This window comes from Macaca nemestrina, chromosome 8, assembly GCF_043159975.1.
Source record: "Macaca nemestrina isolate mMacNem1 chromosome 8, mMacNem.hap1, whole genome shotgun sequence".
Classification (NCBI taxonomy): domain Eukaryota; kingdom Metazoa; phylum Chordata; class Mammalia; order Primates; family Cercopithecidae; genus Macaca; species Macaca nemestrina.
The window spans coordinates 65,230,124-65,254,928 of NC_092132.1; the positions used below are offsets into that span (position 1 = coordinate 65,230,124).

At 42.7% G+C, this 24,805-nt stretch overlaps 1 long non-coding RNA gene across 1 annotated transcript in view; it reads left to right on the forward strand.

Moving 5' to 3' along the window:
* The window catches only part of LOC105483538 (uncharacterized), a 28,268-nt gene extending 20,982 nt beyond the window's left edge, over window positions 1–7,286 (forward strand). Inside the window, exon 3 of the long non-coding RNA XR_988374.2 lies at window positions 6,599–7,286. This is a non-coding gene — a long non-coding RNA (uncharacterized lncRNA). The remainder of the gene's footprint in view (window positions 1–6,598) is intronic.
* Window positions 7,287–24,805: the final 17,519 nt, after the last annotated feature.

Consider the following 24,805-nt stretch of genomic DNA (forward strand, 5'->3'; position numbering starts at 1 on the left):
TTTATGTCCTGTTAATTTTTTTGTAGAGATGGGGCTTTGCCATATTGCCCAGGCTAATCTCAAACTCCTGGACTCAAGTGATCCACCTGCCTCAGCCTCCTAAAGTGCTAGAATTACAGGCGTGATTCACTGAGCCCGGCCTTGAAATGGTTATTTATACACCAGTAAAAAGTCAGCCAATTGCTTATCAAAAGCAATAAACATGGAGAAAATTGAAAGGAAGAACAATTGAGCTCTAATGCTTCTTTCTGGTAATAATTACCCAGCGGGCCAGTTATCTCTCCGGGCCACTGCCATTTGGAGAAAGCATTGGCAGTGAAAGAACACCTACCCTTCTGATCTCTTTAGAAGATAAGCATACATCACTCAAACTCATATCAACCAACACATAGCTGGTTTAAAAAATAAATGAGGAGAAAGGAAAGGAGGAAGCAAACACATTTCTTCTATAACTTGCTGGAAACCCTTAGGATCTCCTCAAAGAGTTCACCCCTTTGATCCCAAATCTCATAATAATAGTGCTGTTCAGGTTCCGTACAAACCTCAAGGAATGGTACTCCCACTTGAGCCCAGGCAGTGTAACCTAAACAGATTCCCAAACCCAAAGTCAAAAGCCCAGGCCAAGAAAATGCAAACCTCAAAAATTCCAATAAACTGTGTTCTCCCTGTGATAGCAAAGGGTATAACAATGCCTGTGATGGAAGAAACACATTTGAGAAAGTCCTGCTGCTTCCTCGCTTCCTTGTAAACACACACGCGCGCGCACACACACACATACACACACACTAACTCACTTTCTTTCTAAGGCGCAATGTTTTGAAGACAAGTCTGGACTGGGCTGGGCAAAGAGCTGGAGGGTACAACAAGATCCTGGGGGAGTGACTCACCATGAGGATAGGACACAGGGCTGGTGGACTGGCTTCTGAACTTCCACATAGAGGGGAAAACAGATTGTTGGTTCAAGGTCTTAGAGAGAGGCCTCTTGGAACAAATACATTTGACTGGCAAGCTTGAGTGCAGGGAAAAGATTTTTCAAGTGCATCTGAAAGCCAGTTCGATGAGAATCTTTTTTTTTTGGTTTTTGAGACAGAGTTTCACTCTGTTGCCCAGGCTGGAGTGCAATGGCGTGATCTTGGTTCACTGCAGCCTCTGCCTCCCAGGTTCAAGCGATTCTCCTGCCTCAGCCTCCCGAGTAGCTGGGATTACAGGCACGTGCCACCACACTCAGCTAATATTTTGTATGTTTAGTAGAGATGGGGTTTCATCATTTTGGCCAGGCTGGTCTCAAACTCCTGACCTCAAATCATCTACCCGCCTCAGCCTCCTAAAGTGCTGGGATTACAGGTGTGAGCCACCGTGCCTGGCCTTTCAATGAAGAGAATCTTTAACAGACTGTGACATGGAGAAGGACTACTGTGGCCTGCAGAGGAGTTGGTATAAATAGCATTAGCCACATTGACAGTAGGACAGGGTTATGAGCCACATGGCTTGAGGCTGCCTGGGTTTCAGCAGGCAGCTACACCAAGCCTCCTGCTTAAATATTAATAGTACCAACAATAGCACAGTGATTCCAGAGCAATGAGCTGCTGGGGCAGCTGTTGTGATATAGCCCTGTTCAGGAGTACTTGCCTGAGTTCCAGCCCCACCGAGAAGGCAAGCTACTTCCACGACATTGTTGGGACACATTAGAAGGACTTTACAACTTATTTCTATATGTGTCAGGGAGAAAAAAACGTGCTGAAGGATGATTCTCAAAGGCGGAACTTCACAAACTTTTAAACATCTTGGCACATATTAAATAGCACATTTAGATAAACTGAAGATTCTGCTCATAGCCAGAGATAGCCATCTTGGGAGCTCAGGCTGGTCCAAGCTCCATTTGATTACCTGAGGGCTGAGGGATTCAATATTGAGAGCAGGGCAACCCATGTGGGCACATCAGTTAGAAAGTTGTGCTTAATGAACCCAGCAAATTCTTTGTGGGGAGACAAATATAAAAAAATCAAGAACATTTTCAGCAAAGCATAGATTCTAAAATTTGTTTTACATTTTTTTTTTTTCGGAAACTCTATTTACCTTGGAGGTAATTTTTTTAAAAAAGAGATGAGTAAACAATTTTTACAGATCAGTCTTAGCCATGTCCCTGTATCTCAAGAACTTTCCAGAGTGGAGCCATGGCTAAAGGTTAGAAAGTGAAGCCGGGCGCGGTGGCTCAAGCCTGTAATCCCAGCACTTTGGGAGGCTGAGACGGGCGGATCACGAGGTCAGAAGATCGAGACCATCCTAGCTAATATGGTGAAACCCCGTCTCTACTAAAAAAACACAAAAAACTAGCCGGGCGAGGTGGCGGGCGCCTGTAGTCCCAGCTACTCGGGAGGCTGAGGCAGGAGAATGGCGTGAACCCGGGAGGCGGAGCTTGCAGTGAGCTGAGATCCGGCCACTGCACTCCAGCCCGGGCAACAGAGCGAGACTCCGTCTCAAAAAAAAAAAAAAAAAAAAAAAAAGGTTAGAAAGTGAGAGGGGGCCTCTTCTCCCTGAAACCTGCCCTTCTAGACCATTCTCAGTAGTTAGATGGAGAGTCTGTCAGATGGAAAGAACCACCCAGCATGAGAACAATGGGCCCATCAAATATCCTTTAAGGGATGACCTTCACTGTAGCCAGCTTCTCCCAAGCCTCCAAGGTAAGGAAAGAGAGCTGGAAGTATTAGCATCTAAGAGAATCCTGTGATTCTGCAAGTCAAGGAGGAGAATCATTCACAAAAGGCTAGAAATAACTGATTTAGAAGTGGTGCCAAGAAGAACTTGGGTGCTAAACTTCTACTGCTCCCCGTCCTTTCAGAGCCTCTGAGAAGTTTCAATGCCACCTGCTTCCTGACCAGTGTCAAATCTGGGCCATTACAGTCCCTGAACAGACCCTCCTCCCTGCTATCGCCACTCTCTGTCTTGTGGCCTGATATTGACATTTTTGCCTAAAATCCAACCAGAGTCCTTGGACTTTCTGACAAGCAAAATTTTAATATAAATACTAAATAGTATAACATGTCAATAACCAATAGTTTTCAAGCAGATGAAGTATGCTGTCCTCACCATGGAACTTATGGTCCTGAAGAGGCTTTACCCTTGAGTTGCAAAATCTCCTTAGAGGAAATTCTGAAAGAGCCTTGTAACTGCCCTGGGACATCTGTTTTCACAGGAGGCCAAGGGAGCAGGTGCATGAGCAGCTGAGAGGCGATTTCTTGTTTATAATGTAAACCCTCCATGGTTCACACTCCTCCAGACCCAGATTCTGGCTGAATAGCAAAAAGATGAGTCATCAAAGAGGCATAAAGGAAAAACAAAGGGGAAATGAAGCAATATAATGTAGCAAAAAGAGATAAAATCAATACAACCAAAAATATCTAAAATGGGACCCATAGGAGCCTAAAAAGATAACAGATTAGGATGGCTAGAGTCAATATTTCCCAATCCAACTTTAAGAATTACAAAATGAGATATGTTGGAAGGCAAGTTTCCAATGTCTAATAAAATTTAGAACACTTATACATTTTGACCAAGAAGTACACTTCTTAGAATTTTTTTTTTTTTTTTTTTTTTTTTTTTGAGACGGAGTCTGGCTCTGACGCCCGGGCTGGAGTGCAGTGGCCGGATCTCAGCTCACTGCAAGCTCCGCCTCCCGGGTTTATGCCATTCTCCTGCCTCAGCCTCCCGAGTAGCTGGGACTACAGGCGCCCGCCGCCTCGCCCGGCTAGTTTTTTGTATTTTTTTAGTAGAGACGGGGTTTCACCGTGTTAGCCAGGCTGGTCTCGATCTCCTGACCTCGTGATCCGCCCGTCTCGGCCTCCCAAAGTGCTGGGATTACAGGCTTGAGCCACCGCGCCCGGCCTAGAATTTATTAATATATACCCATGTAAGAGACACAGAGGTATATTATTAATAAGATGAATGTACAGCCAGGCATGGTGGCTGAGGCAGGAGGATCACTTGAGTCCAGGAGTTTTGAGACCAGCCTAGGCAACACGACAAAACCCCCATCTCTACAAAAAAATACAGAGGTTGTCTGTTTGTTTGTTTGTTTTTGTAGAGATGGAAGTCTTACTATGTTGCCCAGGCTGTTCTGGTTTAGAAGTGGTGCCAAGAAGAACTCGAGTGCTAAACTTCTACTGTTTCCCCTCCCTTCAGAGCCTCTGAGAAGGTTCAACGCCACCTGCTTCCTGACCAGTGTCAAATCCAGGCCATTACAGTCCCTGAACAGTCCCAGGGACTGTTATGATATCCATTTAGTTTCCTTCAATCAGTTTCTGTTTCTCAGACTTTCTTTGTTTCTTATTAACCTGCCATTTTTATGCCAGGCTCGGTGGCTCATGCCTGTAATCCCAGCACTTTGGGAGGCCAAGGCAGATGTATCACCTGAGGTCACGAGTTCGAGAGCAGCCTGGCCAACATGGTAAAACTCCATCTCTACTAAAAACACAAAAATTAGCCAGGTATGGTGGTGCTACTTGGGAGGCTGAGACAGGAGAATCACTTGAACCGGGAGGCGGAGGTTGCAGTGAGCTGAGATCATGCCAATGCACTCTAGCCTGGGTGACAGAGCAAGACTCTGTCTCAAAAAACAAAAAACAGAAACAACAAACACAAACACTTGTCATTTTTAAAGAGTACAGGCTACTAACCATTTAATTGTCCTTTAGTTTGGGTACATCTGATGTTTCTTCAAGATGTATGCTTTTTTATTGCAAAGAATACCATAGAAGTAATGATGTGGTTTTCTCATTACATTACATCAGGGGCACAGGACTTGTGCTTCATTATTGATGACAACTTTTTTTTTTTTTTTTTGAGACAGGGTCTTACTCTGTTGCCCAGGCTGGAGTACAGTGGTACAATCATGTCTCACTGCAGCCTCAACCTCCCTGGGCTCACCTGACCCTCCCATGTCAGCCTCCCAAGTAGCTGGGACTACAGGCACACACCACCACACCTGGATAATTTTTGTATTTTTTGCAGAGATGAGGTTTCTCCATGTTGCCCAGACTGGCCTCAAACTCCTGGTCTCAAGCAATCTGCCTGCCTTGGCCTCCAAAAGTGCTAGGATTACAGGCATGAGCCACCATATCTAGCCCCGATGATAATATTCATCACTTGGTTAATGTGTTCACCAAGTTTCTCCACTATAAAATTAATTAATGAGTACATTGTGTTCACTGATTAATAGTTAATTAGTACTTTGTAGTAACATGCCTTAATACTTTTACTATAAGGTAGAGCATTCTCCCTATTTATTCATTCATTTAAAAATTTATATCACTGTATGTTCACATACACTTATTTTACTCTGAGGTTCAATCTGTAACACTTTTTTTTTTTTTTGAGATGGTGTCTCGCACTGTCACCTAGGCTGGAGTGCAGTGGCACAATCTCGGCTCACTGCAACCTCCGCCTCCTGGGTTCAAGCAATTCTCCTGCCTCAGCCTCCTGAGTATCTGGGATTACAGGTGCATACCACCACGCCCAGCTAATTTTTTGTATTTTTAGTAGAGACGGGATTTCACTATGTTGGCCAGGCTGGTCTCGAACTCCTGACCTTGTGATCTGCCCACCTCAGCCTCTCACAGTGCTGGGATTACAGGCGCAAGCCACTGTGCCCAGCCTCAATCTGTAACTATTATTACAAATAGTTAAATATTGTCCAAATTGTCACAGATTTGGCCAGCGGAAGTTTCTTCAAATTGACTCCTATGTCCTTTTGACATGTACCCTCAAAACTTTTTGTTTTCCTTTTAGACACAGGGTCTTTCTATGTTGCCCAGGCTGGAATGCAGTGGTTATTCACAGATACCATGCCACTACTGATCAGCAAGGAAATTTTGATCTGGTCTATTTCTAGTCTGAGCCAGTCCACCCCTTCTTATGTAACCTGGTTACATACATTCTTATGTAACCTGGCTCCCAAGAGATCACCATATTGATGTCAAACTTAGCACAGTCACCTGATTGGCATAGTGCACTACAACTCAGAACTCCTGGACTCAGTCATCCTCCTGCCTTAGTCTCCTGAGTAGTTGGAACTACAGGCACACACCACCACACCTGGCAGCCTTCAGTCTTTGAGCTCTTCCTTACTTTCTGGCAAAACAAGATATGCCCAGCTCATCTTGTGTTTTCCCTGTCACAGCCATAGAGACAGCCATTTTTCCAAGGAACACTGGTTCTTTTTATGTGACAATGGTATTTAGAAACCAAGATCTGGATGGTAGGTGTGTTCACTACTACCAGTGTGTCATTCCATCTAGGAACCCTTTAAGAGGAGCCTGAGTGACTATCGGTTTTACTGTTACATTTCTTCATTTTGCTCAGTGACACCTCCAAGATTGCTCTCTATGCCTGATAGCTTCTATTTGCCCCACTATATCCAGTTTCCAGCCTTCTCTGTGTTGCTCTCTGCCCAGGAGCCTGAATAGTATGGACCATAATGATCAGTTGCCAAGTCCACTGTCATTCTGATTGGATTCAGCCAGTTCAGAGTCTCAGTAACAAAAAAAGAAGAAAGAAGAGAGGAAAGTCAGGGTATTTATCACCTTGCCTCCTTCCCCACCAGGTATCTTTGAATTGGCTGTGTCCCTCGACTGGAAGCCCTCATTTTTCTCAGGACCTCTAACTCTGCAATGTTCTCTTCTCCCTGTTCCTGGTAACTGCTCCCCAAACCCTACTTCAGGTAATAGTCTCCATGATTCTCCTGAATTCAAACCTTTATAAATAAACCCTCCTCAAATGATCTGAGTTAAAATGGCCATCTGTTTCTATCGGGATGCAGACACTCTCTGGGTAAAAACATGAATGCTCCAAAGTTGCTTTCCCTGTTTCCCAAGATATGTGGTGGTCAATGATTAAAAAAAGACAAGACTTCTTGTGAAGCTGCAACTCTGGTATGAAAGCCTTCCTTTTTCAGGGCAAGGGTTGGCAAACTTTTTCTGTAAGGTTGCCAGACAGTAAATGGTTTGGGCTTTGAGAGCTGTATAGTCTCTGTTGCAGCTTCTCTACTCTGCCATTGTAGTGCAAAAGCAATTACAGAAAACAGGTAAACAAATGGGCTTGCTCTTGACATACAAGGACCACTCCTAAGTTGTTCTAATTCACTAAAATGTTTGTTGTAGGATTTTGTTAGATATTGTTTATACAATCAAGGAGCATATAATTTGTAAGCTTCATTTTACAGTTTGGGAAACTGAAAATTATTGAGGTCAATGGTTTGCCCTATGTCTTATAACCATGCAGTGGAAGTAGCAGCAATACTCAGATACTAAATTATTTGTTCCCATTACCATGAATAATTTCTTTGAACAAGGTATTGTGAAGGTAATATTATTCTGGAGAACAGTTGATAGAATAGAGATTTTTGAGGCTAAGAGGGTCTAAGGGTTTGTTGGAAATAATACCATCTATTGGTAGGCTTAGTTCTAGACAGGATGTACCATTATATGGTTGTGTATATTATAACAGTATGACCAGAGGAAAGAGTGTGACATTTTGATTGTCTCCCTAACTAGGTTCTTTGCTATCACAGAGCTACTAAATCAAAGAATTCTGAAGGCTGCTCTACCTTTAAACTTTCCAGTTCTAGTTATAATTAAATAGTTTGATTGGGCTTTCTGTCTTGCTACTGAAAGCATTCTAATAGACAGCCAGAGCTTCCTGCTGTTTATTGATCAAGAAGACAAAAGAAAATATTCAGCAACCAGACGCCATTGAGTACGTAGTACCATAGATATAGGCTTATTTTATCCTGATTTTTCTTTCTGAAATGCTATAAACTTTTCAGCTTAAAAGCTTACAGCAAAAGTGAAAGTGTTTGTTTTGCATATTCAGGAAAACTCATTAAATAGTTTTAGTTACTCAGATATTATTTAACTTGTAATATACTTGAGTATATGTGTTGCATGAAAACGATTTGTAACTTAGAGTGAAAGCAGGATATATAAAATTATGTTGAAATATCTTTAAATGAATTTTATAGTCTCCCATCAATTTGTCAATCTAGGCAGTCATGAACTATTTATTGAATGTCCACTAAGTGCAAGCTAGAACCAGTGGAATTAGAGCAGGCAGTGTGCAATCCAAACACAGCAAGAAGCAGTGGAGCTCCAGTATGGTCATTTTATGACCATTTTATCACCTTCTTTTTAAAAAACTAGTATCTATTGGTGAAATGCTAACTTGTTATTTATAAAATGAATTTGGGAAGGGGATGGTTGACAGTTGTCACAGTCTATTTTGTGCTGCTATAACAGGGTAATTTATAAAGAACAGACATTTATTCTTACGGTTCTGGAGGCTGGAAAGTCCAAAATCAAGGCATTTGGTCTGGTGGGGGCCTTCTTACTATATCCTCACACAGAGGACAGAAGGGCAAGCTAGCTACATGCTGCGTGAAGCCTCTTTTTAAACGACCTTAAATCCATTAAAGATGGAGCAGCTCTTATGGCCTAATCACCTCCTAGAGGTCCCACTTCTTAATATTATCACATTGGCAACACCTAAATTTTGGAGGCCACCCATTCAAACTGTAGCAATGGTCTCCCTTCCCCTTCCCCTCCCCCCTTTCTCCCCTCCCTCCTTCCCCCCCCCTTTCCCCTTCCTTCCCCTTCCCTGTTCTTTTTTTTTTTTTTTTTTTTTTTGAGACGGAGTCTCGCTGTGTCGCCCAGGCTGGAGTGCAGTGGCCAGATCTCAGCTCACTGCAAGCTCCGCCTCCCAGGTTTTTACGCCATTCTCCTGCCTCAGCCTCCCGAGTAGCCGGGACTACAGGCGCCTGCCACCTCGCCCGGCTAGTTTTTTGTATTTTTTAGTAGAGACGGGGTTTCACCGTGTTAGCCAGGATGGTCTCGAACTCCTGACCTCGTGATCCGCCCGTCTCGGCCTCCCAAAGTGCTGGGATTACAGGCTTGAGCCACCGCGCCTGGCCCCCTGTTCTTTCTTTTTTTTCTTTTCTGTCCATAAATGTTCTTCCATCACGTGGCTGCACTGGAGTCTCTGAGCCTACTGATGCTCAAAAGGCTGCCTGATTTACGAATCATTCATCAAACCATAGCAATGGATTTTCATTTGTTTGCAAGCAAAGTAATGGCAATTCTTTTTTTTTTTTTTTTTTTTTTGAGATGGAGTCTCACTCTGTCACTCAGGCTGGAGTGCAGTGGCATGATCTCAGCTCACTTCAAGCTCCTCCTCCCAGGCTCACGCCATTCTCCTGACTCAGCCTCCTGAGTCAGGAGAGCTGTAGCTACTACAGGCTCATGCTGCCACGCCCGGCTAAGTTTTTTGTAGTTTTAGTAGAGACGGGTTTTACCGTGTTAGCCAGGATGGTCTCGATCTCCTGACCTTGCGATCCGCCCGCCTCGGCCTCCCAAAGTGCTGGGATTACAGGCTTGAGCCACCGCGCCCAGCCATAATGGCAATTCTACAGTGAAAATACTCTTGCAATTCCAATAAGAAAAAAGTGGAGGCAGGGGCGGGGACGGAGGAAGTATTCCAAATGTTTTCAATGCTTTTCCTAGTCTGTTAAGTTTCTTTGTTTTGTTGGAATGCCTAAGTCAATGAATTCAGTATTGATTTATTTCAAAGCCTTGAAGGCTTGAAGCCTTGAGAGAGAATGAAAAGAAGGAAAGATTTTCCTCGACTGTGTTAAGCCTTGAGGCATGGAAACTGTAGTCATGAAAAGCACATCACAGACATCTTTGTTCCTTGTTAAAACCTGTGGAAAATAACTCTATGGCTGATGTTGAAAGGTATATTACTGATTAGTGAGAAGATTTATCATTTAAGCAGGATTTCTTAATCCCACCAAAGTAAACTAGACTATATCATGACCATGCTGCAGCTCCCCTGCTTCTTGCTGTGTTCAGGTTACACACTTTGCCTGCTCCAATTCCACTGGTTCTAGCTTGTGCTTAGTGGACATTCAATCAACAGTTCATGACTGACTACCCAGACAAATTAATGGAAGACTGTATCATTCATTTGAGGATCTTTTCAATTTAATTTTTACTTTTACATTTCCCATCAGGCATGTTAAGTATTTTAGTTCTGTTTTTTTTTTTCTTTTCTTTTTTCCATTATAAAAAAGTAAGTGGTATAGTAAAAAGGCGTGAGTTCAAAGAGTGTTTTGATGCAGGGTATGGTGGCTCTTGCCTGTAATCCCAGAACTTTGGGAGGCCAAGACAGAAGGATTGCTTAAGGCCAGGAGTTTGAAACCAGCCTAGATAACGTAGCAAAACTCCTGCTCTATGAAAAAAAAAATTTTTTTTAATTAGCTGGGCATGGTGGCATGCACCTGTAGTCCTAGCTACTCAGCAGGCTGAGGTAGGAGGATCCCTTGAGCCCAGGAATTCTAGGTTATAGTGAGCTAGGATAATCCCACAGCACTCCAGTTTAGGCAACAGAGCAAGATTTACAAGAAACAAAAGAGGCCAGGCGTGGTAGCTCACGCCTGTAGCTCATGCCTGTAATCAATCCCAGCACTTTGAGAAGCCAAGGCGGGCGGATCACGAGATCAAGAGATCCAGACCATCCTCGCTAACATAGTGAAACCCTGTCTCTACTAAAAATACAGAAATTAGCTGGGCGTGGTGGCATGCACCTGTAGTGACAGCCACTTGGGGGACTGAGGCAGGAGAATCGCTTGAACCTGGGAGGCGGAGGTTGCTGTGAGCCGAGATTGTGCCACTGCACTCCAGCCTGGTGACAGAGCGAGATTCCGTCTCAAAAAAAAAAAGAGTGTTTTGATGCTGCTCTCGTTTAACACTTTACTTAATATAATACATACCTCGCCATTATAAAAGTTATGGCAGTAGGTGATAAAAAGTGTAACATTTATTGAGTTCTTACTGTATGCCAGGCAACAAGCTGTATTCTTTGCTTGAAAATGTAAAATTCAAGCCTGGCCAACATGGTAAAACCTTGTCTCAATTAAAAATACAAAAAAACTAGCCAGATGTGGTGGCACATGCCTATAATCCCAGCTACTTGGGAGGCTGAGGCATGAGAATTATTTGAACCTGGGAGGCGGAGGTTGCAGTGAGCTGAGATCACACCACTGCACTCCAGCCTGGGTGACAGGGTAAGACTGTCTCAAAAAAAAAAAAAGAAATTTAAAAATTCTTACCTACAACAACTTTCTAAGTAGGTAATATTATTTTCCTTGTTTTATAGATAAGAAAACTATATAGGTTATATTGCCTGTGAAGCTATATAAAATATATGCATTTACACAGAAGGACATTAATAAGGAAAATAAAGACATTAGGACAAGTGTAGTGGCTCATGCCTGTAATTCTAGTACTTTTGGCAGCTGAAGCGAGAGGACTGCTTGAGCTCAGGAGTCGCAGACAAGCTTGGGCAACATGGCAAAACCCTGTCTCTACAACATACAAAAATTAGCTGGATGTGGTGGTGCATGCGTGTAGTCCCAGCTACTCAGAAGGCTGAGGTAGGAGAATTGCTTGATCTCAGAGGCAGAGGTTGCAGTTAGCCAGGATTATGCCACTGTACTCCAGCCTGGGTGACAAAGTGAGACCTGATTTAAAATAGAAAGTGTCACACTGAAGGTTTTTCCTCTGTTGTAGAGCAGGTAAACCCCTCACACCCCACATCAACTCTCAGTGGATTCCTCCTGAATGTCCAAGGCATTGTTTAATCAGCTCAGTGGACTAGGTCAATATTTAGATTTTAAAGCTCTCATTCCTGACCAAATGTCCACAAACAGAATAGCAAAAATGTTTTATAAAATTTCTCCTATATGATTTGTATTGATTAGCAAATTTCCATCACTTAATCATTTTTGACAGTAAAAGAAATCTTCAGGAAATATCTAACAGACATTTTATTTTCAGCAGTGAAGCATTTAGGAAAAATAACATTTTGTTCATTACTCATTGTGTCGATGGTGCATAAGAGAAGAGTGTTTCACAAACCAGTGTGTGCACTACCCAGTCGCTGGTGCAGACACAAATAAAGATAAATCTTCTCAAAGGAAATTAAGTGAAGCCAGCGGGCCATTAGCTAATACTCTTGCAACACTTTATCCTAGTCATATAGAGGAAGGATTGAAAGATGGACATTTAAGATCTGGCAAGATACGCAAGATAATCATCCAAAGTAAAGCTATTTGTTACATTACTCCTCTATTTTTCTGTAGATAATATATTACATCTATTGAAATATATGAAGAGCTAAGCAAAAATTGTACCAGACATAAATTCCTTAATTGAATTATGAATATAGAATTGCAGTGTGGGATGTATATAAACAGGAACATCATGTTGGAGTTAAAAGCAGGACATTAATTATTTTTCAAGCCATAAACATGAAGGGGCTCGAGAAGGAAAGCCACAGAGAGAGACTGAAGCTTCGAATCGACCAGATGAACAAATAATGGCCTCAGTATTTGAACTGCACAACAGATGGAGGACTTTCTTTTCCACACGTGGCCTTCCCTGACCCCTTCCTCCTCCGAGATATGGTATTTTTCCAAGGTGGAATCTTCCTAACTTGGCACTACCAGCAAAAACAGGGCAGCCAGCTGACATTGACAGGGACCTGCAGGGTTTCTAAGGGCTTACTTTCTCTCCCTGACATAAGGTTCTGTTGTTGGTTGTTTCCCTGAGTGATGTGTCCTTTTTTTTTTTTTTTTTTTTTTGAGAGACAGAGTCTCGCTCTGTCACCCAGGCTGGAGTGTGTTGGCACAATCTCGGCTCACCACAACCTCCACCTCCCAGGTTCAAGAGATTCTCCTGCTTCAGCCTCCCAGGTAGCTGGGATTACAGGCGCCCACCACCACCCTGGCTAATTTTTGTATTTTTAGTAGAGACGGGGGTTTTCATCATGTTGGCCAGGTTGATCTCGACCTCCTGGCCTCAAGTGATCCGCCCACCTTGACCTCCCAAAGTGCTGGGATTACATGTGTGAGCCACCGTGCCTGGTGACACATGCTTTTAGAGTTCCAGGCCAAAGGGCGTATTTTCTTCCATATCTGCATATATTTCATCCACTTTCAATTGCAAGTACAGCTTGAACTTTGTTCACATGTCCCTCTCTACTCCAGTGCTAGTGAAATGTTTTCACCAATTTCTAGTGAGAAAAATTAGAGGTATTTGCTTGAGCAGAATTTGTCATTGTTTCTTACATTCCTATAAGGAGGCTTAAACTCCACGCTTTGAACATTTAAAGCAAGAAATCAATCTCCATCAGTATTTTCACTGAAGTAATAATAGTAAATAAGATATAGTGACCGAAGTAAGTTATTAACCCCATTGCAAAAGACACACAAAACAGTTCAAAATTAATAAATGTATTAACTGTCCTTCCCAGTTGGGTCAGCAGTCCCGTCTGGTCTTTATTCCGACACATAAAGTTTTGCATTTTTATGCCGGTTTGTCTTAGAAATTCCCTCAGGGATTAAGAATTGGGTCTTTGTTTAATTATCTGTAACAACTGGTGTAATGCCAAGTAGGTACAAAATTTGTCTTGAAGGTGATCGGTCTGACAATAGATAATAAGTATGGCTGCTGGAGCTTGAGACAATGTACAAAATAAATCTATGTCTGATCCGTATTTATCAGATGTGGTCACCACCATCAGTGTACTAACCATACCCAAAACAAAGCACATCTGTTCATACAAATTGGCAGTGTGTGCTTCTGGGCCCAAGGCTCATGTAGTAAAGGATAGAGGCTGCCATCTGGGCTCAAGACCCAGAACTTGGGTTCTCGTTTACGAAGTGCACAACTTGAGTGTTCATGCACCATGTGCAAGCCTCAGTTCCCTCATATGTTAAATAGGCACGTGTGCCAGACAGAATGATGACATGCACCCCCTTCCCAAAGCCATGAATGTCTTAACAGGAAAGTGGAGGCAGGTCATCATTCTGTCTGGCACACGTGCCTGTTTAACATACAGGATTCCCAAAGCCTGTACATAGTTACTTCGCATGGCAAGATATTTTGCAGTTTTAATTAAGGACTTTAGACATTATTAAGAATTAAAGATTTTAAGATGGGGGGCTTATCCTGGATTATCTGAGAGGGTTTAGTGTAATCACAAGTGTTCTTATAATACAGCAAACAGAGAGGCAGGAGAGTGACAGGAAATGCAATGATGGAAGCTCAGGTCAGAGCGATACTCTGGCTTATGGGGGGCCTATAAGCCAAGGGAGGTGAGCATTCTCTAGAAGCTGGATCAGGCAAGGAAACAGTCTCTCCTACAGCCTCCAGGAGGGCCATACCATACCCTGCAGACCCATTTTAGCCTTCTGATCTCCAGACCTTCAAAAGAATATATTTGTGGTGCTTTCAGTCACTAACTGTGTGGTGATTTGTTACAGCAGCAATCGGAAATGAATACAGGTCATTAATAATTCCTTGCAGGGTTATGTATGGATTAAATGAAAACAGCCATTTAAGACTTCATACTGGGTTGGGCGTAGTGGCTCATGTCTGTAATCCCAGCACTCTGGGAGGCCAAGGCCGGTGGATCACCTGAGGTCAGGAGTTTGAGACCTGCCTGGCCAACATGGTGAAACCCTGTCTCTACGAAAAATACAAAAAATAGCTGGGTGTGGTGGCACACGCTTGTAATCCTAGCAACTTGAGAGGCTGAGGCAGGAGAATCGCTTGACCCTGGGAGGTGGAGGTTGCAGTAAGCTGAGACTGTGCCATTGTACCCCAGCCTGGACAACAGAGCAAGACTCCGTCTCGGGGAAAAAAAAAAAAAAAGACTTCATACTGAGCTGGTGAGTGCCTATAATCCCAGGTATTCAGGAGGCTGGGGCAGGAGGATTGCTGGAGCCAAGGTGTTCAAGACCACTATGGGTAATATAGTCCCTGTCTCATGAAAAACAACAACAACAAAATAAAACACAGTGCCTAACACACAGAAAGTGTGGAATAAATGCCATTATCAGTTAATGAAGCTTTTGGCTCTACTGACATAAAACATAACTGTTTTCTGTCTCATCTCTAATTTATATGTGGTAATCTCAAACAGCAGAAAAGCAACTGTTTCTCTAGCAGAAAAGCAACTGTTTCTCTTGACTGCTTTATCACCATAAAGCTGTGTCAAAAACAAAATGAGGGCAGGCACGATGGCTCACGCCTGTAATCCCAGCACTATGGGAGGCTGGGCAGGTGGATCACCTGAGGTCAGGAATTTGAGACCAGCCTGGCTAACATGGTGAAACCCTATCTCTACTAAAAACACAAAATTTAGCCAGGCGTGGTGGTGGGAGCCTGTAATCCCAGCTACTTGGGAGGTTGAGACAGGAGAATCCTTTCAACCCAGGAGGCGGAGGTTGCAGTGAGCCGAGATCAAGCCGCTGCACTCCAGCCTGGGCAACAAAGAGCGAAACTCCCTCTCAAAAAAAAAAAAAAAAAAAAAAAAAGAGGGACAGGGTTACATACACCATCACCCATAACCCCACAGAGCTCTTCCAAAAATGTAAGGAAAAAAGATAAAGTATCTGAGAGCAGAGGGAGGACCTGGAATTCATTGAGCTACACACTTTACACAATGGAATGCCTGCAACAAGCCTGTGAGGTAGGATTCCCTAAACCCAGAGAGCTTAGGTAACCTGCCCACCATCACACAGCTAGTAAAAGGTAAAGTCCACATTCAAATTCCTGTCTGCCTGAATTAAAAGCTCATGATTTTTCTGGAATTCCTTTAGATTTTATAATAGAAAATGAAGCATAACTTCTATCTTGAAACACCTGTTTTGTTTTGTTTTTTTTTTAAAGACATGTTAATATATCTTTAAAAAAATGTTTTTTAAAGAGTCAGGGTCTTGCTCTGTTGCTCAGTCTGGAGTGTGGTGGCTTGATCATAGCTCACTGCACTGTCAAACTCCTGGTCTCAAGCAAACTTCCCACCTCAGTCTCCCAAGCAGCTGGGGCCATAGGCCCATGCCACTGCACCAGCTAATTTAAAAAATATATATATTTTCTTTGCAGAGACAGGGTCTCACTATGTTGCCCCGGCTGATCTCAAACTGTTGGGGCTCAAGCGATCCTCCTGCCTCAGCCTCCCAAAGCAGTCTTAATGTCCCTTTACTATCATTTTGTGCAGAATTGTGTCCCAAGTTCATCATACAGTGATATGGTGACTGATACGCTATTTGCAGGGCGAATAAGAGAAGCAGCGGTAGTAGTAATAGTAACTCATTTCTTACTATAAAACATTTTTACAGTTTTAAAATAATTTTTAAAACACTTATCTTGATCTTTTCAGGAATCTCATGACTCCTGACAGGCAAGTTGCACTATTCTTTTTTTTTTTTTTTTTGAGACGGAGTCTCCCTCTGTCGCCCAGGCTGGAGTGCAGTGGCCAGATCTCAGCTCACTGCAAGCTCCGCCTCCTGGGTTCCCGCCATTCTCCTGCCTCAGCCTCCCGAGTAGCTGGGACCACAGGCGCCGCCACCTTGCCCGGCTAATTTTTTGTGTTTTTAGTAGAGACGGGGTTTCGCCGTGTTAGCCAGGATGGTCTCGATCTCCTGACCTTGTGATCCGCCCGTCTCGGCCTCCCAAAGTGCTGGGATTACAGGCTTGAGCCACCGCGCCCGGCCAGGTTGCACTATTCTTTACTGCTGATAAGAACTGTGAAGTTTGGGCCAGCACTGTGGCTCACGCCTATAATCCCAGCACTTTCGGAGGCTGAGATGGGAGGCTCACTGAAACCCAGGAATTTGAGACCAGCCGGGACAACATGATGAGACACCATCTCCTTAAAAAATAAAAAAAAATAGCCAGCCATGGTGGTATGCACCTGTAGTCCCAGCTACTCGGAGAATTAGGTAGTAGGATCACTTTTAAGCCCAGGGGGTCCAGACTGCCGTAAACTGTGTTCATGCCGCTGCACTCTAGTGTGGGTGACGGAGGAAAACCCTGTCTCAAGAAACAAACAAACAAACAAACAAACAAACTCTGAGGTTCACAGACTGCCTTGCCCAAGGCTCATATCCAAATGACATGCCAGAAACACATCCCCGGCTTCAAAATTTTATACCACATCCATTACACTGGTCTTGGGGAACGTCTACTCCTTATGGTATGGAAACTGATTTGCAAACTATTTCCAGCAGAGCGCCCCAGCTGTGGTCAGTTGGCAAGTACACATTTAGGCAAAGGAACCCAGCTGCAGTGGGCTGAGTCCTGGGGTCAAAGCTGTATCTTCTCATGCTGAACATTAGGCTTCTTCCCCAGAGGGAACTGGAGATTGCTTCCAAGGGGTTGAGAGTTAAGTTTTTCTGAAAGTCATTATGGGTTTGGTTTTGTTTTTCATTTTTTCCCATACCTCCCTCTTCACAGAAAAGCCATTGTGTTTTATAGCCTGCTTAAAACTCTGTGTTCTCTGTAATAGCTGTAAAGTCTTCACTTAATTATAGTAGACTCTTCTATTATTTTTTAGTTGCAATGGTGTAAAAGAAAATCAGCCCTGTTTCCCTTTGAAGTTCTTTTGTGCAAACATAGTAGTTTCTCCTCTCTCCAAATTTGGTAGCTTGGACTCATTTGTTTCCAGGAATTTTTCTTTATACAATATAAATGTATTCCCACAGCCTTGAGCTAATTACACTGTAGCCAATTCCCTTCCTTTGTCATTATTTACCAGTCCCCTATCTTTTTTCTAGGACATATATATAATTAGTCAAATAAGCACACTTAGTACTTCCCTCGCTTTTCATGTAAGTTCACGTTTTCTAATATGTGGATAAACTGTTTAGAGAACTGGTTTTGCATTCACTTGTGTATGATTACAGGTTTTACTGTTGTGCCCCATGAATGCTTCTTGTATGTTTAAATCTCCGTTGTTGTTGTTTTTATTGTTGTTTTTAACTATTTGAAATTCATAACTCACTGAATTTTGTGTCTGGTTTTATTTTGAAAAAAAAGTCATATTTCTAATTTTTTCTTTCCCACCTATTTGTATGCTGAGCTTTCATTAATGCAAACCATCTGATTTCTGAGCGTTTTATGGATAGGAACTTTGATTATATTAGTGATTAAAATTGTAGAACCTGAAATAAATGTTTTTTTTTACTACGCATACACACATTTTAGCTACTCACAGTGATAATACACCATTAGTGAAGTATGTTAAAAGTATGCTACTTACAATATTCATTCCAGACAGACTTTTTTTTTTCACATTTTACCATCTCTGAAATTGATATATGTCTTAAAATCAGTGTGGCAAGAACACATGATTTAATTAACTGCTTCTTCTTTCTTGGCAGTATGGCCTAAAAGAATGCCAAATTTTCAATTTGGTAGCATCTCAGATTTGATTAGATACAATATGTACCAAGACTACTATTGTACATGTTCTACAAAGTCTCTCATTTAATCCTCTAAAAAATCCCATGACATAGACACAATTATGCTTCACATTTCACAGAAGAAGAAAATAGATGATGGAAGTTGCTGTGATCTTTTATCAGCTACACCATCCTCTTGTAGCATGCTGATAATTACTAGCTCTCATGGGGGTGGAGGAAGCCCTGATTTGTAGCATTTGTTAATTTCCATGGTGTAAATACTCTCACTATGGCCAATCTCAAGATACCAAGATGAAGTCGCTGAACATAGCATTGGGAAGATATGCGTGCAGTTCACTGATGTTAAGCAGATATGAGCTGACTCCAGCATATCATACATGTTATGTGTTTTTCCTGGGTTATCTCTCACAAATCCCTGTCTTTAGTGCCACTTATATGCCAGACATGGCAATATCCAACTCTCTATTGGTCATCTCCACTGGGATGCCCTACTTGCTCCTCCAATTCAATGGATAAATAGCACCTTTCTTTCTACCGACATTCTCCCTGAGAATCATAATTGAATGCAGGAAAAGGAAATCTAGAATTGTAATAATATGATGCCTAACAGCTGTGAAAGGTGTGAGATTTTTTTATTCTACTTGCAAGCTAACAAATTAGACTGCCTAGTTTATGGATATTGTCACAACATTCCAGAACCAAAGGACTATTACTCATAGAAAAAGCGATAGCCTTAGCCTGAATCTCAATTCCTACCAGGTGATACAAACAGGGACTGCATATAAGACGGTAACAGGAGAGGAAACCCAAGTTCAAGGCACCTGAATCTTTTTTTGTTTTTAATTTTTGAAATGGGGGTCGGGCGCGGTGGCTCAAGCCTGTAATCCCAGCACTTTGGGAGGCCGAGATGGGCGGATCACGAGGTCAGGAGATCGAGACCATCCTGGCTAACACGGTGAAACCCCGTCTCTACTAAGAAATACAAAATATAGCCGGGCGAGGTGGCAGTGCCTGTAGTCCCAGCTACTCGGGAGGCTGAGGCCGGAGAATGGCGTGAACCCAGGAGGCGGAGCTTGCAGTGAGCTGAGATCCGGCCACTGCACTCCAGCCTGGGCTACAGAGCGAGACTCCGTCTCAAAAAAAAAAAAAAAAAGAAAAAAAAAAATTTTGAAATGGGGTCTCACTCTGTTGCCCATGCTGGAGTGCAGTGGTGCAATCATGGCTCACTGCAGCCTCCACCACATGGACTCAAGTGATCTTCCCACCTCAGCCTCCTGGGTAGCTGAGATCACAGGTACACACCACTATGTCCAGCTCATTTTTAAATTATTTGTTGAGACAAGGTTTTGCCATGTCGCCTAGACTGGTCTCAAACTTCTGGCCTCAAGTGATCCTCCTGCCTTGGCCTCCCAAAGTGCTCAGATTATAGGCAGGTGCCAGTGTACCTGGCACCGGCTGAATTAGCAAATGAACCATTCTTTTTTCTTTTTTTTTCTGAGACAGAGTCTTGCTCTGTCACCCAGGCTGGAGTGCAGTGGCACGATCTTGGCTTACTGCAACCTCTACCACCTGGACTAAAGTGATCTTCCCACCTCAGCCTCTTAAGTAGCTTACAGGCGTGCAGCACCATGCACGGCTAATTTTTGTATTTTTATTAGAGACGGGGTTTCACCATGTTGGCCAGGTTGTTCTTGAACTCCTGGCTTCAAGTGATCTGCCTGCTTTGGCCTCCCAAAAGTACTGGGATTACAGGCATGAGCCACCATGCCCAGCCTGAATGAGCCATTCTTGATTGAACTCTTTCCATTTGAGCAACTAAGCTCATTGGGCTCTTCTCACCTTGTTAGTCTTTGAGTTGATGTTGACCTGGGCACATACGACCTCAGGGTTACCTGAGCTGTATCAAATTATACAAATGTTGATCAGAAACTCAGATGCTAAATCCTGGAAACAGAAAGCCAATTGAACTTATCCAGCAAGGGTACTGAGGATTCTTCTTTCACAATAAACCAGAAGGTCAAAAAATGGCCCCGAAAGTTGGGCAAAGTCTCCTAATAGCCTTGCCTGAAATAATTCCCATAAGAATTGATTGGATGGCCTGGCACAGTGGCTCACACCTGTAATCCCAGCGCTTTGAGAGGGAGGCTGATGTAGGTGGATTGCTTGAGCCCAGGTGGGCAATATAGTGAGACCTCGTCACTATAAAAAATATAAAAACTAGTCAGGTATGGTTGTGCATGCCTGTAGTCCTAGCTACTCAGGAGGCTAAGGTGGAAAATTTGCTTGAGCCCAGGAGGTGGAGGCTGAAGTGAGCCTAGATCATGCCACTGCACTCCAGGCTAGGTGACAAAGGGAGACATCATCTCCAAAAAAAAAAAAAAATTAATTGGACCATAACTCAAACAGGCAGAGAATATGTATATTTGGGATAACGTAAAAAATATTTTTCAGTAACATTCGAGAGCAAAAGAATGTGCAAATGTAACAGTGGCATGAGCAATCTAGACATACCCTTGGGATTTTAACTCCATGGGAACCTTCAAAACCCATTGCTTACTGCGGCCTCATCCTTGACCTGGTCACAGAAGTTTATCTCACTTATTTTAGTGCAATAGCTGTCACTGCAAAACTTGTCAATACTTCTCCCGAACTAGTTCTAGGCTCCCTATTTGACCTCGTGTTTCCTCCTGCAATACAGACATTACTACTGAGAACATATAACAATTTCATCCAGACAACGAAGTGTTCTCACTAAAGAAATAAGTGTGTGAAATAATGCATATGTTAAATATCTTACATATATCAAAACTTCACGTTGTACATCATAAATATATTTAAGTTTTACTTGTGAATTTAAAAATAATAATAAAAAAATAAACTAAAACTCAGCAGACAACTTTTGCACTTGGTAGAGCTGGTCAACTAGGTACTAGAAGTACCTAATTGACCAACTAGGTTTGAGCATGCTTTGGAAACAAAACATCTCAGATGGAACCCCCATTAAAAATGAAGAACAAATTAAGGAACTTTAGGTGCATCCCTACTATCTGGAAAGGGAGCTACTGTAAAGGTTGAGGCCCATGCAGAAAGAGACTTTGTAAGCTAAAGAAATGCTCCAGCAGCATTTCCTAATAAGAAGCCTTAATCAAGGTTATGATCCCAAGTAAACCCTCAAAAGATAAATCTCTGGAGAGATTCAAAGAGGCCATTACAAAATACCAATTTGTAGTTTCTTGTTTTAGAGAGGAAGAATAGAAAAAAATCTGGTTACACCCTTCACACACATAATCTCTAATCCTTCCAACCAGGCTGGTGGCCTCAGATGATTTCAAATGAACATTAGCTACATTTCTCCATGAAATTACTCCTTTTGGTATAGAAAAATTGGTTACTATCTCAAATCAACATTGATGGGGAAAATTTTTAAAGATGGCTGAGGTTATTTGCAGGTCATGTGTCACCTGTCAACAACATAATTTTAGAAAAATTGTAAGGGTAGGGCATAGCCAGGAATCAAAACTTCAAGGGCCCTTTGAGTGTCTTCCTGCATCTATTTCATTCTCTCCATGGAATTTTAATATATTTTAGTTATTTTGAGTCTATTTTCAGGATGGGTTGAAGAAGTTCTATTCTAAAGAGTTACAGCCCTTGTTGTTGCTAAGGAAAAAAAAAAGCCCACTTGAGTTTAACCTGAGGTAAACCAAATTTTACATCAAGTGACTGAGACACACGTTTTGTAGGAAGTATTGTATAAGAATCTCGTAAGGCATTACCTCTTACTCAAAAACTATACTCCTCCTGCCACCCACAATCGTGTTCTCTTGTTCTGAGTTAAGCAATTGAGGTTCCTGGTTTTGAAGCATTTTACAGCTAACATTAATTGGTCTTGTTTTTGTCATAGTGGTCATCATACTGATCTACTGTATTGTCGTCAGAGTCTTAAAGGTATCCGTTCAGTCACTTTCTTGCTGGACGATCACAATGATGATATAAGAAGTCAAGATCTCTTAATTAGCTATGGAGAAAACTGGACAGTCTCCAAGAAGTAAAGATCTGGATCTCCAACATTTTGTGAGCTGGGAAACTTCTCAAAAGTGAGAGACCAAAACGGGACTGAGAGATTGAATAAAGAAATATACAATGATCTGGCCGGGCACAGTGGCTCACGCCTGTAATACCAGCAGTTTGGGAGGCCAAGGTCGGTAGATCACTTGAGGCCAGGAGTTCAAGACCAGCCTGGCCAATATAGTGAAACCTTGTCTCTACTAAAAGTACAAAAAATTAGCCAGGCGTTGTGGCGCGAGTCTGTAAACCAGCTACTCATGAGGCTGAGGCATGAGAATCACTTGAACCAGGGAGGTGGAGGTTGCAGTGAGTTAAGAATGCACCACTGCACTCCACCCTGGGCGACAGAGTGAGACTCTATCTAAAAAAAAAAAAAAAAAAAGAAAGAAAGAAAGAAATAGATAATGATCAGATATCTATGATGAAGAACTCTGGCCCACAACCAGTTCAGGAAGCCAAATCACAAGCTCTGCAGCAATTAGCACGGAACTGTCAAGACTGGGTCAATGACTGCCAGCGTCTCTTTTTTTTGTCCTCACGTCTAATTCAGGACCAATCGGATAAAGTCAAATAGACTGACCATATCACTCATGTGATTAAAACCCTTCACCTGTGACTACACACAACTTTCAAGGTTTAAATCATACTTCTTAGCACATCTTGTAAGTTTCTACTATATTCATCAGCATTTTTTTTTCTTTTATCTTTTTTTGAGACAGGGTCCTGCTCTGTTACCCAGGCTGGAGTTCAGTCACACAATCACAGCTCACTATAGCCTCAACCTCCTGGGCTGAAGTGATCCTTCCACGTCAGCCTCCCAAGTAGGGATCACAGGCACGTACCACCACACTAATTTTTAAATTTTTTGTAGAGGTGGGTCTCCCTATGTTTCCCAAGCTGGTCTCAAATTCCTGGGCTCAAGTGATCCTCCCACCTCAGTCTCCCAAACTGTTGGGATTATGGGTGTGAGCCACCAGGCTTAGCCATCAGTATTCTTTTGATTACAAGTGGTAGACACTCAACTTAAGGTAGCTTAAGTTAAAAAGGGAATTACTGGTTCACCTAACTGGGAAGAACAGAAGTGAACTAGCATTCAGGCATAAGTGGGTCTAGATGAAGCTAACACGATTTGACCATGGTTCAAGGTGGGGAGAAGCAGCTAATGTGATCTTCTGGATGAGATCCTTTGGGCCAGTTCAATGTAGTGTTGTTATGGTTTCCACTGATGATGTATCATTGGGGTTGATATTTCACATGGTTGTACTGAGAATGGTCACAAAGTTCAGAGGGTCTAAGATTTAAATTTTACAGTTGCATGCTGGTTCAAGGGCAGGATTGATGTTTAGAGGCAACTCATATTTTCAGGACTTAGGAAAGTTGTTAGCGAAGGTTGGGGAGGCTGGATGCGGGGGAAGCGGAGGGAGGAGCCTATGGACAGGCAGAAGGAAAGAGATCAGAAGGATAAGGCAGAAGAGGAAGCGCTGGATATAGGGAAGTAGCTGAGAACAAGCAGTGGCGAGGCTTTACTAGGGAAATGAGTCTAGTTTGTTCTTGCTTAAGTTTGTCAAATTCCTCATTAGCTTTGACCAAATAGTTTTTTAGTGAACCAGTTATTGAATCCAAATTTCATTCAGAGGCCTCCACATACCAATAAAAAAGTAGTGCCCATTGGACATGAGAAAGCTTATTTCCTTTCTTTTCTAAGATCCCTCTCAAATGAACAATATTGCTGAAGTCAAATGTCTCCCCAGCGGGGCCATTGAAGGACCTTGGTGAAATCGTGCATTTAGAAAGGAGTCACAAGAATTAGGGTTATAATGAGAGTTCCAGTAAGAAGTTTTTCCTGGAAGAGGAGAAGACCCAGACTTACACAACCCCTGGAGAGGGGGCAACAATTACCTAAAAGTAATGGTTTTGCACTTGTGTCTCAGGCCCCAACCTGACGATGGGCCACCTCTGAATGCAGACCCCACAATCTGTGCCCCCTAGTATGCAGAAAAGCAGACAGAAAAACAGCATTCTCTCTGGAGCAAAGCCAAGCTCCTGGGAGAAAAAATCAAGACAAAGACAGAAGTGACTTAGTCAGTTTTATTGGGAATCCACAACAAAATTTGTCTGAATAGCTACCATTTTGGTGAGAACCACAAATTCCCCAGTCTGTGAGGATGATTCAAAAAAATTGGCTAATAGGGCCTATGCCTGGGCTATACCTTTTGATTCTCCTCTGGTGTCAAACAATGCTTTTAGACAGCGTAATGCAAATTGAAAGCACAAGCAAGAGCAAAAAGAATGAAAATAAGTGGAACTGATTAGGGGCCATGCACAGTGGCTCACACCTGTAATCCCAGCACTTTGGGAGGCTGAGGCAGGTGGATCACGAGGTCAGGAGTTCAAGACCAGCCTGGCCAACATGGTGAAACCCCT